The following is a 13,962-nucleotide window of genomic DNA, read 5'->3' on the forward strand; positions in this document are numbered from 1 at the left end:
AACCCTCGGCGGGAGCGCCGCCACGCTCCTAAGCGGCGCACTGTAGCAGTGCACCACCGGGCCGGCCCTATTTGGAGGATTCTAATGACAGTAGGGAGGGTGTGAGATTTTTATGTTTATAAAAAAAATGAGGCATGGATGTGAGAATTTTTTACTTTTAAAAACAACCCACTTCAAAATTCTTCCATTAATTCTTTCCTCAGTTTACTGTCTACCCTGGGCCAGGCATTCTGGGCCGAGAAAACACACCATGCAAAGGCTTCATGCCAGAAAGAGAGGGATGGATGTGTCCTGGGAAGAGAGATGAAGCCAGGGTGCTGGATGTTGACAAGGAAAACCAGGTGCAGTCACAGGAGCAGGAAGGAGCCTGGCAGTGTAGAGATTTGTAGGTCATGGCAAGTGCTGTGGCCAAGTACTGAAAGGTTTGAGCTGCAGCCATGTGGTTCTCTGTTAACTTCGTGGAACGGTTACTCTGGAAATGGATTGGAGAGGGCAAGAGAGGCAGCAGAGACTCCTGATGGATGCCTGCTGGTGATGGCTTGCAAGAGATGATGGTGGCCCTCATGTCTGTGCTTCTTAAACCATTGGTGGTGAAGGGCAATAATTTTTTATTTCTAATCTGTTGTAGAGTGACATGTTTGTAGAGTACAAACACAGACGACCAGAAGAATGACTGTAAGCTTGAATGTGGCAGTAATGCCAAGTTACTACAAATGTTTCTATGCACTTTCACTTTCTGTCCTTACCTAATCATGGACTGGTATCAGGTGGAGCACAATTTGAGTAGCCCTGATGGAGACTGCAGTTCTAACATCTAACAATGTAATTAAGTACTTTTTGTGGACCAAACAGTGGTACATTGTTAACCATTGTATAAGTCCATTTAGACTGCTATAACAAAATACCATAAACTGGATGATTTATAAGTAACAGAAGTTTATTTCTCACAGTTCTGGAGGCTGGAAACTGCAGTATCAAGGTGCTGGCAGATTTGGTCTCTGGTGAGGGCTTTTTGGTTTGTAGATGGTGTCTTCTTGCTGTATTGTCACATGGTGGATGGGGCAAGTCTCCCATTCGTGAGCTCCACCCTCATGATTTAATCACCTCCCAGAGGCCCTACCTCCTCATATCATCACGTTGGAGGTGAGGATTTCAACATATGAATTTTGGGGGAACACTAGCATTCGGTCCATAGCATCCATCTAAACCAGACACTGTGCTATGCATGAGGTAAACAGTGCAACATGAAATAAACATAGTCTCTGCCTTTCAGACTCTATAGTCAAGTTGCATTAGGAGAGAAGTGGATGAATTTGAGGAGTATATTGCAGGTAGACTCTTTAGGAATTACGGTAGAATGGATGTGGAAATTTAAGAAGAAGGGGGACTCAAGGTTGACAGGCAGGGATGGGGGTGTTGTTAACTGAGGGAAGAAAGACTTGTCTTTAGATTTGTCTAGATTGTGTGAGATTCTTTTTAGCCTTGAACTTTTATATTTTAGAGAGATGATATGCGCATAGAAATTTCTTAAAAGTAAAATGATTTACATCCTGATGCAGATTTGAAATGAATATCTCTGGTAAGAAATGCTGTCTCTAGAGAAGAAATTTGGGTGGCTGACGGCAGGTGTAGGAACGAGTTTGGATTTTGTACTGTGCCTATGTATTCCCTATTAAACAAAGTATGTGTTAAAATGGTTTTTTTAGGGCAGCCAAAATGATAAAATACTTATGGATAAACTTTCAAGAAATGTGGAACACATATAAGAGTACTTCCGAAAGTTTGTGGAAAAATAGAATTAAAAGATAGTAGGAATCTTTTCATGAACTTTTTGAAGTACCCTTGTATATGATGAAAACTTTAAAACTTTAGGGGATTTGATAGAAGAGATAAAGAGATGGAGAAAGGAAGAGGTTAGAAAGGAAGTCTCAATAATGAAAGGTATCAAGTCTCTATAAATTAATCTATAAAATCGATGCAATACCAATTCAAAGAGCAACAGGATTTTGTTGCTGCTGTTGTGATAATAACCTGGAAAATTCTAAAAGATAAGTAATGAGGGGCAACTATACTTACTGGATGTTAGGTACATTATGAAGCTATAATAATTAAAACACTGAAAGTGAATAATTTAAACTACTTGCTAGGAAAGGAGAAATAGGCAGACAGATCAGTGGAACAATGTAGTGTTCTGAAATAAAACTGAAGTCTGCCTGAAGTTAGGTTATGATGATGGTTTTCAAATCACTAGGAAAAATAAATTTTCCAATAATTTAAGTGTTTACGGAAACAAGATTAAACAAAATGCATTATTTTTATTTCATTTTTTACGCCCCGTTTGTGTCCAGAACCAAAAGGAATGTGCTTGATTGATAGACTAAATAGAAGCTGCAGGAGTTCCCTCTACCTCTTCGAAAAAGATCACAGGAAACTGTTTTAGGAAGAGTGACAAAAGTGAACGAGGTAGAGATTGAGAAGGGGTCCTGTTTGAATTGGACACGTGCGTGTATCTGTGTTGGGGGGGTCTGCTTTATTTAGTTATTTCATTTTATTATTTATTTTTTATTTTATCATTACACAATGTAAACATTTTTTGTGTCCTTTTGCGAATTTTAAAAAAATTTATTAATTTTCTTTTTACATTCTAAGATGTTGTTGCACAGCATTTGCAGGAGAGGGAGGGAAGGGAACGGGTTGGGAAATAGGGTGGAAGAAGGGAGAAGGGTGGTGTCGAGACCCGTGGCATGTCCCTCATTCTGGCAGGGGAGACCAGGGGGCATCCAGCGGCAGCTCAGTCATTGCTGAGCTTTATGCAGATGTCGGGAGTCATGGCTGCGGCCGTTGGCCCCTGACCTTTACCAATTTCTCTCTACCCCCCCCACCTCTGGTGGCTTCAGTTTAGTTCTCTCCTTTGGAAGTTCAAGGAATTATTGTGATTGTTTTATCTTTCTTTTTTTTTCTCCCCCCAGATCCCACTTATGAGTGAGGACATGCAGTATTTCTCTTTCTGTGCATCTGGCTCATTTCACTTAACATAATTTTCTCTAAGTTCCTCCATGTTGCTGTGAGTGGCAGAATTTCATTCCTTTTTATGGCAGAATAGTATTCCATTGTGTAGATATACCACGTTTTCCTTATCCAGTTGTCCATTGGTGGACATTTAGGTTAGTTCCAACTCTTGCTTATATCCTCAAAAAACTTACTTTTTGTTTTATTGTTCTTTTGTATTGTTTTTTTGTGTCTCTATATCATTTAGTTCTGCTCTCATCATCATTATTTCTTTTTGTCCCCCCTAATTTTGGGATTGGATTGGTGTTTTTTTTTTTCCTAGTTTTTTGAGCTGTAGCATTAAGTTATTTATTTGAAATCTTTCTGTTCTTTTGATGTGTTTATTGCAATAAACTTCCCTCTTAGTACTGCTTCTGCAGTATCCCGTAGGTTTTGGTATGATATGTCTGTATTTTCATTAGTTTCAAGAAATTTTTTGATTTCCTGTTTAGTTTCTTCTTGGACCCATAGGCTGTTTAAGAGCATGTTGTTTAATTTCCATGGATTTGTATAGTTTCCTGACTTTTGCTTGTTATTGATTTCTAGTTTTAATCTGTTGTGGTCTGCAAAGATACTTGAAATGATTTCAGTTTTTAAAAATTTTTTGAGACTTGATTTGTGACCTAACATATGGTCTATCCAGGAGAATGTTCCATGTGCAGATGAGAAGAGTGTATATTCTGTGGTTGTTGGATGAAATGTTCTGTAGATATCTGTCAGGTCCAAATGGTCTAAAGTGTAGTTTAAATCCTGTGTTTCTTTGTTGATTTGTTGCCAAGATGATCTGTTCAGTGCTGAGAGAGAGGTCTTCTGGTCCCCTACTGTTATTGTATTGGGATCCGTCTCTTTTCTTTGGGTCTAAGAGTGTTTGCTTTATATATCTGGGTGCTCCAGTGTTGCATGCATATATATTTATGATTGCTGGATAGATTCTTTTCACATTATATACTGGCCTTGTCTCTTTATAGTTTTTGTTTATAGTCTGTTTTATCCAATATAAGAATAACTACTCCTGCTTATTTTTGGTTTCCAATCACACGGTATATCTTTTTCCATTCCTTCACTATTAGTCTGTGTGTGTCTTTACAGGTGATGTAAGTCTCTTGAAGATAGCATATAATTGGATCTAGCTTTTTTAATCCAGTCTTTTGAGTGTGGAGGTAATCCATTTACATTAGGGTTGTTATTGAAAAGTATTGCCTTACCCTAGGCGTTTTGTCAATTTTTTTGCACGTTTTAAATATCTTTTTTTCCCCTTTTGTCTCCTTTTATTGTTTGTCTTTGGTGTTTGTTGGTTTTTTGTGGTAAGATTTAGTTTTTCTCTTTTTTGTTAGCATTTTTCTTCTATCAGTGGGTTTTGCTCTCTGTTGTGTATTTGTGGTAGTGATTATTGATTTTCCAGATGCAGGACTCCCTTGATTTCTTATGGATTTAGTTGCGTGGTGGTGAATTCCTGCAGTATTTGTTTGTCTGGAAAATATAGCATTTCTCCTTTGTTTCCAAAGGATATCCTTGCTGGGTATAGTATTCTTGGCTGGCTGGTTTTTTCTTTTAGTTATTTTGAATATATCATCCCATTTTCTTCTGGACTGTAGAGTTTTTGTTGACGTGTCTGCTGTTAGTTTGATAGGGGCTATGTTATAGGTGACCTGATGCTTTTGTCTTTCTGCTTTTAGCATTTTCCCTTTGTCTTTGAGCTTTGTCAGTTTGATTATAATATGTCTTGAAGAAGATCTTTTTGGATTGAATCTGTCTGGGTATCTCTGAGCCTCCTGGGCCTGAAGGTCTGTGTCTCTCCCTGTACATGGGAAGTTTTCCGTTATTATGTCATTGAATAGGTTTTCCATGCCTTTTCCTTTCCACTCCCTTTCTGGAACACCTATGATTTAAATATTTGTGTGCTTAAGGTTGTTTGCTAGCTCTTTTAGGTTTTCTTTATCTTAAAAAATTTTTTTTTCCCTTTTTTTGTCTGCCTTGATTATTTCAAAAAGACTATCTTGAAGATTAGAAAATTTTCTAACGTGCTGCTTAAGGTCTTGGTTGTGATTTTTATTTCATTGAATGAATTATTCGGTTCCATGAGTTCTGTACATTCCTTTTTAAGGTATTAATCTCTGTAAATTTCCTACTTCATATCCTGGATTTTTTTTCTTCTTGTTTCATTATGTGTCTAACTGAGTCATCTTGTATCTCATTGAGGTTCCTTAAAATTGTTGCTCATAATTCTTTTTTAGTCATTTCAAGGGTTTCCTGCTATATAGGGTCTTGTATTTGAGAATTACTATATTCTTTTGGTGGTGTTATATTTTCTTGGATTTTTGTATTTCTAGTGTCTCTACATTGATGTCTGGTCATCTGGTAGAGCAGTTGCTTCTTTTTTTTTACTGTGGAGTGGGATTTGAGGAAAGAGACTTTCTCTTCTTTTTCTGGTCTTCGCTGTTGACTCTCTTTGTGTCAATGCAGTTGAATGGCTGGTGGGCCTCCTGCATGATGGCTGTGGCTGCTACTGTGGCATTGACCTGCTTTAGCAGTGTGGGTTGCTGTGGTGGTGGCTGTGGTGGACCACACACCTGGAAGTGATGTTTTTGGTATGCTCCTGCCTTCTGCTCAGCTGGGGGTGCTGTGTGTGTCTCTTGCCTAGGAACCTAGGTGTGCTCCAGTCTTCTGCCAGGCAGGGGGTGCTGCCCTCATTTCCTGCCTACGGCCCTGGGTGTGCTCCTGCCTCGTAGGATCTATTTTATTATTCTTTTTCTTTTTAACCTCAACAAGGATTATCTGAGTATGAAATTAAAGGACTTTTTTTTTCTTTTTACTTCTCTGTATTGAAACATATACACATGTATTCAATTCTAAGAAATATTACTTAGAAAAAAATTTCTACAAAATTTTATTTATTGATTGATTGTGTTATTGGATTCAGATCAACTTAATTTATTTATCCTGTCCTCTTTAGATATATGAAACTGTCTTAAGGTTCAGACTTTCTCAGTTTTTGTTTTTGATGGTTTAATTAGCTAAGAAGAGGACTGTGTGCCTCTTTTTAACCAAGGGCATGGAGGGTGGTTGAGAATGTAATGGTTTGGAAGTGATGGGAACAGGGGCTCATGTTTGGATCTAGCCGTTAAAAATGAACTATAAAATGCCATCCAGAGATTGCTTTGTTCCATAAGTATAATGTATTTCTGATTCATGTTGATATATCCCTTGTGGCTGTATGTGATTTTACCTATTTTAGATTTGTTTGGGGATATAAGTTAGGTTAAATAAGTTTCCATGCATTATAGAATCTTCTGGATTTTTATTGGTTTTATGTAATACAAACGTATTTATCCACAAATGAGATTTAGATACCTAAAGTTCCTTGAGTTCTAATGAACTTTTTAGATGTGTACAATGTCTGAAACTTGTGGGTAATTTAGAAAGAAACAGGTAACTTGGGACCATCATCTGGAAGCAATTCAGATTATGAATGAAGTTGCAATCCTTTTGAATGCACCTTTATTTCAAAAGGATGACAGTTTCATTCATAGCATTCATTTATCCCCAGAAATTATAGTTTAAAAATTTTAATGAGAACTTCTTCTGGGCTTTTCATACTATTAGTCTATAATAAGCCTCATAATTTATATTTGAGTAGTATTTTTTGTGTTTCAGAAGCCTTTTTTCATACACTCTCATTTAAGCTTTATGACAAACCTGAGAAGTAGACTGGGAATTGTCTTTATTATCTGGGGACTTGTTGTTTAATATTTGAAGACAATATTGCCAACCTAGAAAAGATGTTAACAATGGTACAGAATATTAGAGTAAGACAGCAGAAAAAAACAAGGAAATAGAAAGCTTCAAAGATTTAGCTCATTTCTGTAGCCACTGGGAGTGTGTTCATTGAGGAGGGTTTTAAAAAGTTGGGTTATTCCCAGGATGTTCTGGAAAGTAAGGAACTCTTTGTTCTGGCCATTTGTTCTGGGGCATTGTTCTCTAAAGACTCATCTCTCAGGTTTCCAAGACCACTGTGCCTAATATCAAGTTCAAGGAGTCTCACCAGGACTCAAATAAAAATTTGACCGCTACGTACAAGTGCTGTAGTAGGTGCTGGAGACCCAGTGTTGAACAACAACACCATCTCTTTCCTTTGGAGCTTACATCTGGTGCTTCCTGTTGGGAATTTGTGATCACCAAGGTGGATGTGTCCCTGCTCACAGAGGACCTGGTGTCTAATGGGGGTTACCATCAGGTCGGTAGGCAACCCCAACACCTCGTGTTCAGGAGTATAACAGGGGAAGTGCAAGTTGCCAGAGAGCACGTAGGCATAGCATCTAACCCAGACTTGAGGATTCTTGGATGGGTGAGTCTGTGTGTTATTAGGAAGGTGGTGGGAGTGAAAAGCAAAGTAATCAACAAAGTACAACCAACCAACCCCCTAACACTTCAGTGTTATTTACACAAACAGTGGTTTATTGAAGGATCATTTGAATCTCATGTTCAAAATTCACCCGCCCCCTGTCATCAGGCTGGGATATGCCACAGAGTTTGTCACACAGGTTCCTGACTGCCTATCTGCTGAGAGTTGCCCACACCCAGAGCAACTGCCATCAGCTAGCTCAGGTTTCTTGGTCGTTTCCTAAATTACTGCTTTTATACTTTGCTCTTTCACTTATCCATGAGCATTTATTGGATAAAGTCCAGCTGGTGCAGATCCATGTTTTATCATTTTAGTTGATTCCCAACTGCATTTATGAATTACACATCAGAATGTTTACTTCACAGATGTGCATGTATTGCCTTTTTTTTGGGGTGGCTGGCTAGTACAGGGACCTGATATTGCCATTTAATATGTATTTTTCTTGTTGGTAACTTGATTAACTCCCAGTAGGCAATTTTTGTTAGAGGATTGCTTTAGAACTCTATTGTAAGTTGAGTGGAGCTATTCTGGGAAGTAGATTTGCACAAGCTTTAATGGGAGAGGAGTGTTCCAGAGGAAAGGAATAGCATAGGCAAAGCTTTGGGTTCAAGAAACCATGAGAAGTTATTGAAAAGGGAAAATGGTTTAGGCAGAGTGGTGGGAAGTGGTAATAGGTGAGTCTAAAGAGGTAGGCAGTGGTTGGTTCAGTGGTTTCCAAACTTTGTTGCACATTGGAATCACCTAGGGATTTAAAAAACATTAATTTAAAAAATAACCAATGCATGGCTCCCACCCCCATATGTTGTGACCTAATTTGTATGGAGTGTGCTGGGGCACTGGGAATTGTAAATGCTTCCCAAATTTTAATGTGTAGCAAAATTTGGGAACCTGTGAGCCAGTTAACGAAGGGCCTTAAGAATTATTCTAAGGCATTGGATTTTATTCACAGTAACTAAAAGATTTTAACTAGCAGATCTATAAATTAGGAAGATCATTCTGATTGCTTTGGGGAAAATGGACTGAGGAGGCTAAGACTAGAGGCAGTAAAACCAGTGAAGGGTCCCTGAAGATAAAGATGTCCTGGTGGAAGGAGTGCCGTAGAGGTGGCAAGAGGTAGATGGATCCCCAAGGTACTGAAGAGTGGGAGGCAGCAGAACTTGTGATGAATGTGACCAGTGTGACGGATATGATGGGTATGTGGGCTGAAGGAGAGGGACGAGTTGAACCTGGGTGGGTGGGAGCAGGGAGAGGAAGGGCGGGGGGTGGATCGTTTCCTTATTTCAGCAGGGATCACCCTACCAGACCTGCTGAACCATGGTGACCAGCTGTGTTGGTTTCTCCTTCCAAGAAGTAGCTGAGGAAATCCGTCAGCTCTTTGCTAAGCACTTACTTATATGATAAACTGCCTGTCATCTGTGTTCTCCTAAGGTGGAGGTGGTATCTTGTTCCTCCCCAGTTTGAGCAGGTGTTTTTGTTTTTGTTTTTCCTGATGATTAATCATTTTTTATATCTATGAGCTGTCATGATGTATTTATGACTCTTTTCAGGGAGATTCATCTCAAACTTGTGAGCCATAGAAGTCCTGGTGACCTAGAGGTTAATGGCTCAGTAGCATCTAAAGAACAAAGAATGAGAAGTAGTTAGGGAAATATAGATTTCATTGTCCTTTCATTTAATTGAACTGAAAGTTTATATTACTTTTATCTGAAAAGTTTTTGGAGAAATATGAGGCAAATTTTATATAGCAATCTGGAGTTCTTTGAGAAAGAAAAACTCTGTAACAAAAGTTCAGTTATGTTGTTCTCTTTTTAAGAAAATGCATATATAAAAATCTGAATTTACAAAGCGGCACGTTCTGGGTGAAGGTAGTTGGTGGTTCATGGTTTTGCTAATGGATTTGTGAAAATATGTCCTTTAGGAATCTTTTTTGAAGATTTCCATGTTCTTTAAATGACTTGGATTTTTAGAGTAATCTTTTGGAATAAGTAACAGCGTATCTGAGTATTATATAATCTACTAGGTACAGTTATAAGAATCTTGAACAAGCATTAGTAAGGATAAAGACCTCCCTGCCCCTATATAGTGCTAGATGATAATGTCAGGCAAAGAGAGTCTTTCTTTAATATGTACTGTCTGACCTTTCCCCATTACTGTGGCTTTGGTGTAATGTTTTCCCATCTCCTTCCTTGTATGCAGCACCTGCAGAACACCATGGTGAAATCACGACCTGTGTGTGATATGTTGGTCTGTTGTCATGAATGTGACTGTAAAGTCATAAATTATGTGTAATGAAATTCGCTATAGATTTACATGGGTAAGTGATTAAATTTTGAAGCCAGAAATCACAGAAGTAAATAGGAAATTCATTTGATGGTGAGCAAGAGGAGCAAAGAGAAGTGATCAAAATACAATCAGAAAAAAACTTCCACAATATGAAAATAGCAGGATTTTAATATTAGATATTTGCAATGAAGTAATATACCTCCCCCACCTTTCAAAGAAAGAATAATGGGATACCAGCAATAAAACATATATTTCCCAAAGCACCAAGATCTACTGTTGGCAGCGTGTTATTTTGAAAAGAACTTTTTTGTTTTATTTCTAAAAAGTAGATTGATTTTTTTGGAGAGGAGAGGAGTAGTAGGCACCAAAATACCTAACACATTTGTGACAGTCTGGTTATAAATGCATGTTCAGAGGCAGATGACCATGATAAACTTCAGTCTAGGAAACTGCTTTGTGGAGTATACTATAAAGCGAATATATTTCACAGGGCCTAGTTTCTTGTACTTTTAGGTTTAGTTAACTTCTTAAAAGTACATATAAAATGTTGACCTTGCAAAAAACTGGAAATTTTCCCCAGGCTATAGTCTCTGTTGTAAGATAAAGAATTGTAACATAGCAAGGTTGCTGGTTCCAAGACAGACAAGTTACTGATTGATATGTAAAGGTACTGGAAAGCTGTGTAAGGAGAAGGAATGTTTGCTAAGGTCAAGCTTTTGTTGGTGGATCACTTAAATTGCCTTATGGAATGTCATCTGGCTTGTTTTACTGAATGTTACCAGTCTATATTGTTAAACTATAACCCCACCTATGTTCTCTTCCTGTAACTTCCTGGTCTGGAGAATAAATGTGGGAAGAGAACCCCAATTCATGGTTAATTTCACATATGGAAGGAATGCCTCTCTCTTGAGGGTTCTGGGAGATTAACCACTTCGGGGCTTTTTACTGCTCAGAAGAGATGGGCTTTGAGTAATCCTTTGTGGCTCCATCACCCAGGGGAAGAGGGGTGACAAATCCGTGGGAGGCAAAGCAGCACTGCTTCATTTAAATGAAGCAGTTTCCCACCTGCTACCTTACAGGGCATCAGCAGATGAGTCGGGTGTGAGAAAGAGAAGCATATACTGCGGGTGTTCACTTTGTCATCTTGCAAGGACTTCATTATAGAGAGAGGGGCTACTGGCTATTCCAGACGCTTAACTGGCAGCCTTGACTGACTAATGGAGCCACGTTCATGTTGGCTGACATCTGGTTTTAGAAGTTATTTGTAAAGAAAGGATTATTGTAATCAAAACAGTCAGAGAAATTTTAAATGTCAAATGTACTGTGAAAGATTCAGCTAGGCTGAGTGGCACTGCAGGAGGGATTAGCAACTTCTCTACACACTTGTATGTGCTGAGCATATTTTTCATGTGTGTAAACAGTATTTTCAAATAGCACGTTATAAGCAAAACACTTGAAACAAACGCATATTTTGGAAGTTATGAACATTTTAAGTGTGGAGGACTATAATACTTCCAAAACAACACGTTAAAAAGGCAAAAAATTTAATGGGACAGCTTTAAGTCATGTAAAGAGCTTGGATGTTGGTACTCATGCCCTCTCAATAAGAAAAAAACCTGAGCAAAATGAAAATCAGCTACTTTTCTTAGACCCTTCAGAGAAATGAGGTCACAGGGTAAACTGCTGCCCTCAGAATTGGAGAGAGAGGTGATACCTAGAACCATAGTTTATCAGAAGCAGAACACTGGGAGAACTCCCCCCACCCCAGGAGTGGTAGGAACAGTTAAACTGTAATTGATGAATTGTAGAGGCTCAGGGTGGGCTAGCTTTGAGAGTTAAAGACTTTGGGGGCCCATTCTTGGGGAGGCCTTCTACTTCCACGAATTTTACTTCCAGGAGCCCTGCTAGTCCCTCACAAAAATCCCATCCTGTTTTTTACAGTGGGAGGGGAAAAGTAAACACTTTGAAATATACCCAGAGCATTCTGTTCTCCTTACAAAAGCCTGCCCTCAAAAGAAATTATTTTGGGCCGGCCCGGTGGCGCACTGCTACAGTGCGCCACTTGGGAGTGCGGCTGCGCTCCCGCCGAGGGTTCGGATCCCACATACAGACCGGTTCCCGCTCACTGGCTGAGCGAGGTGTGGGCGCAACACCGAGGGTTGCGATCCCGTTGCCGGTCCCGGTCCGGTACGGGTGTGACACTGAGGGTTGCGATCCGTTGCCGGACACGAAAAAAGACAAAAAGGAAAAAAAAAAAAGAAACTATTTTATCCAGGCCTAGTACACTTGAGGTTCACTAGAACCCAACTGACCTGAGGGAAGGGAATTACTCAACTCCAGCCCCTTCCAGCCTTTCTGTCTTGCCTAAGGGGGAAAAAGAAAGCTGAGACTTAGTTGTGAAGGTCAAAGCCTAGGAGCACAGGCTCACTAAAAGACTGAGGCCTGATCTGGAATATAGGGGGTTTCTCTTTCCTTACCTCTTACCTCCACATGTCAGGCTCCTGTAGAGTTAACAATGGATTACAGCTAAAAGAATGCAAGGTTTAAACGCTATTTAAGGGAAACCCAAAGGGAACAGAGGAGACAAAAACAAGGATACTAGAGGAAATTTTAGCCTCTGACACCTGCAGTTACAGCAGACGGTAAGCAGCCTAAATCCTAGCAAGATGAACCTAAAACCTCACACTAAAAGCCTGTTTACCTCAGTTCCTTTTACATAGTTCATCACGTCCAGCTTTCAACAAAAAATTACAAGACATGCTAAATGGCAAAAAGCATGGTTGGGAGAGATAGAGCAACCATCAGACCCAGACTCAGATAAGGCAGAGTTTTTTGAATGATCAGACCAGGAATTTAAACTAACTAGTATTAAAATGCTAAGGGCTCAAGTGGAAAAAAATGGATAGCATGCATGCACAGATGGGTAAAATGAGCAGAGAGATGGAAACTCTAGAAAGAATCAAAAGTTAATGCTAGAAATCAAAAATACTGTAACAGAAATGAAGAATGCCTTAGGGCTCATCAGCAGACTGGATACAGCCCAGGAAGGAGTCAATGAGCATGAAGATATATCAACAGAAACTTCCCAAACTGAAAAGAAGAAAGAATAAAAAGACTGAAGCAATATTCGAGAACTTTAGGACAGTTAGAAAAACTAGGACTTATGTGTAATGGGAATATCACAAGGAGAAGGAAAAGAGAAAGAAACAGAAGAAATATATGAAGTAATAATGGCTGAGAATTTTCCAAAATTAGTGAGAGACACCAAACCACAGATCCAGGAAGTTCAGAGGACATAATACAGGCAAATACCAAAACTATCTACAGTTCAACATATCATATTAAAACTGAAGAAAAATAAAGACAAAGAGAATCTCAAAGGAAGCCAGAAGAAAAAAAACACCTTACCTATAGAGGCACAAAGACATGAATTATGTCAGGCTTCTCTTCAGAAACCACGTGATCAAGAAAACAGAATCACCAAACTAGAATTCTGTATCCAGCAAAATTATCCTTCAAAAGTGAAATAAAGGTTTTCTCAGACCAACAAAAATGGAGGGAATTTGTCACCAGTAGATCAGCCTGTCCAGAAATGTTAAGAGAAATTCTTCAGCGAGAAGGAAAAGGATATAGGTCAGAAGCTTGGATCTACATAAAGAAAGGAAGAGTGTTAGAGAAGGAATAAATAAAGGGGCTTCTTGGTGTGGTGCCCACCACCCAGACTCCCATCCTGCTGAGTAAGGTAGGTGTGGAACATGATGGATTACAGCTGCACCCTCTTTGTTTAAAGATGCTGAAATGGACACAGCAAATTCTCTTGTTCATGGAAAGGAGGAATCTACGCCAATGAAACTGGGAAAAACGAAAATATGATGAGAGCTATCTTCCCTTCATCTCTATATATGTAATAATATATTTACCATATTGTGTCTTTTCATTATAGTATCATCATGCCAGTTTAGTTCTGGCATCATTTTGAAACCATTCAGAGTTTAAAGAAAAAGGATTTGTGTTTTTTAAGTTTAGATTTTATTAGCTCTTAAAAAGCCAAAAATTATTACAGCTTTTCAAACGAGAAACGAAAAGGCCTTAGAAGTATCTTACAGGTTTTAGTTTCTAATAAGGTAAATATTGATTGATATAAACCAAATAAACAAAAAGACCTTTGGGGTTCCTTGCCCCTTCTTTATTTTTTTCTGGAAGAAGAAAGAATTCTTGAGAACAAAATT

At 38.8% G+C, this 13,962-nt stretch overlaps 1 protein-coding gene across 2 annotated transcripts in view; it reads left to right on the forward strand.

Annotated features, from left to right (window-relative positions):
- FARS2 (phenylalanyl-tRNA synthetase 2, mitochondrial) overlaps positions 1-13,962 on the forward strand; it is a 540,429-nt gene that overhangs the window by 64,504 nt on the left and 461,963 nt on the right. The gene's annotated exons all lie outside the window — the stretch shown is intronic.

This window comes from Galeopterus variegatus, unplaced genomic scaffold, assembly GCF_000696425.1.
Source record: "Galeopterus variegatus unplaced genomic scaffold, G_variegatus-3.0.2 Scaffold29, whole genome shotgun sequence".
Taxonomy (NCBI): domain Eukaryota; kingdom Metazoa; phylum Chordata; class Mammalia; order Dermoptera; family Cynocephalidae; genus Galeopterus; species Galeopterus variegatus.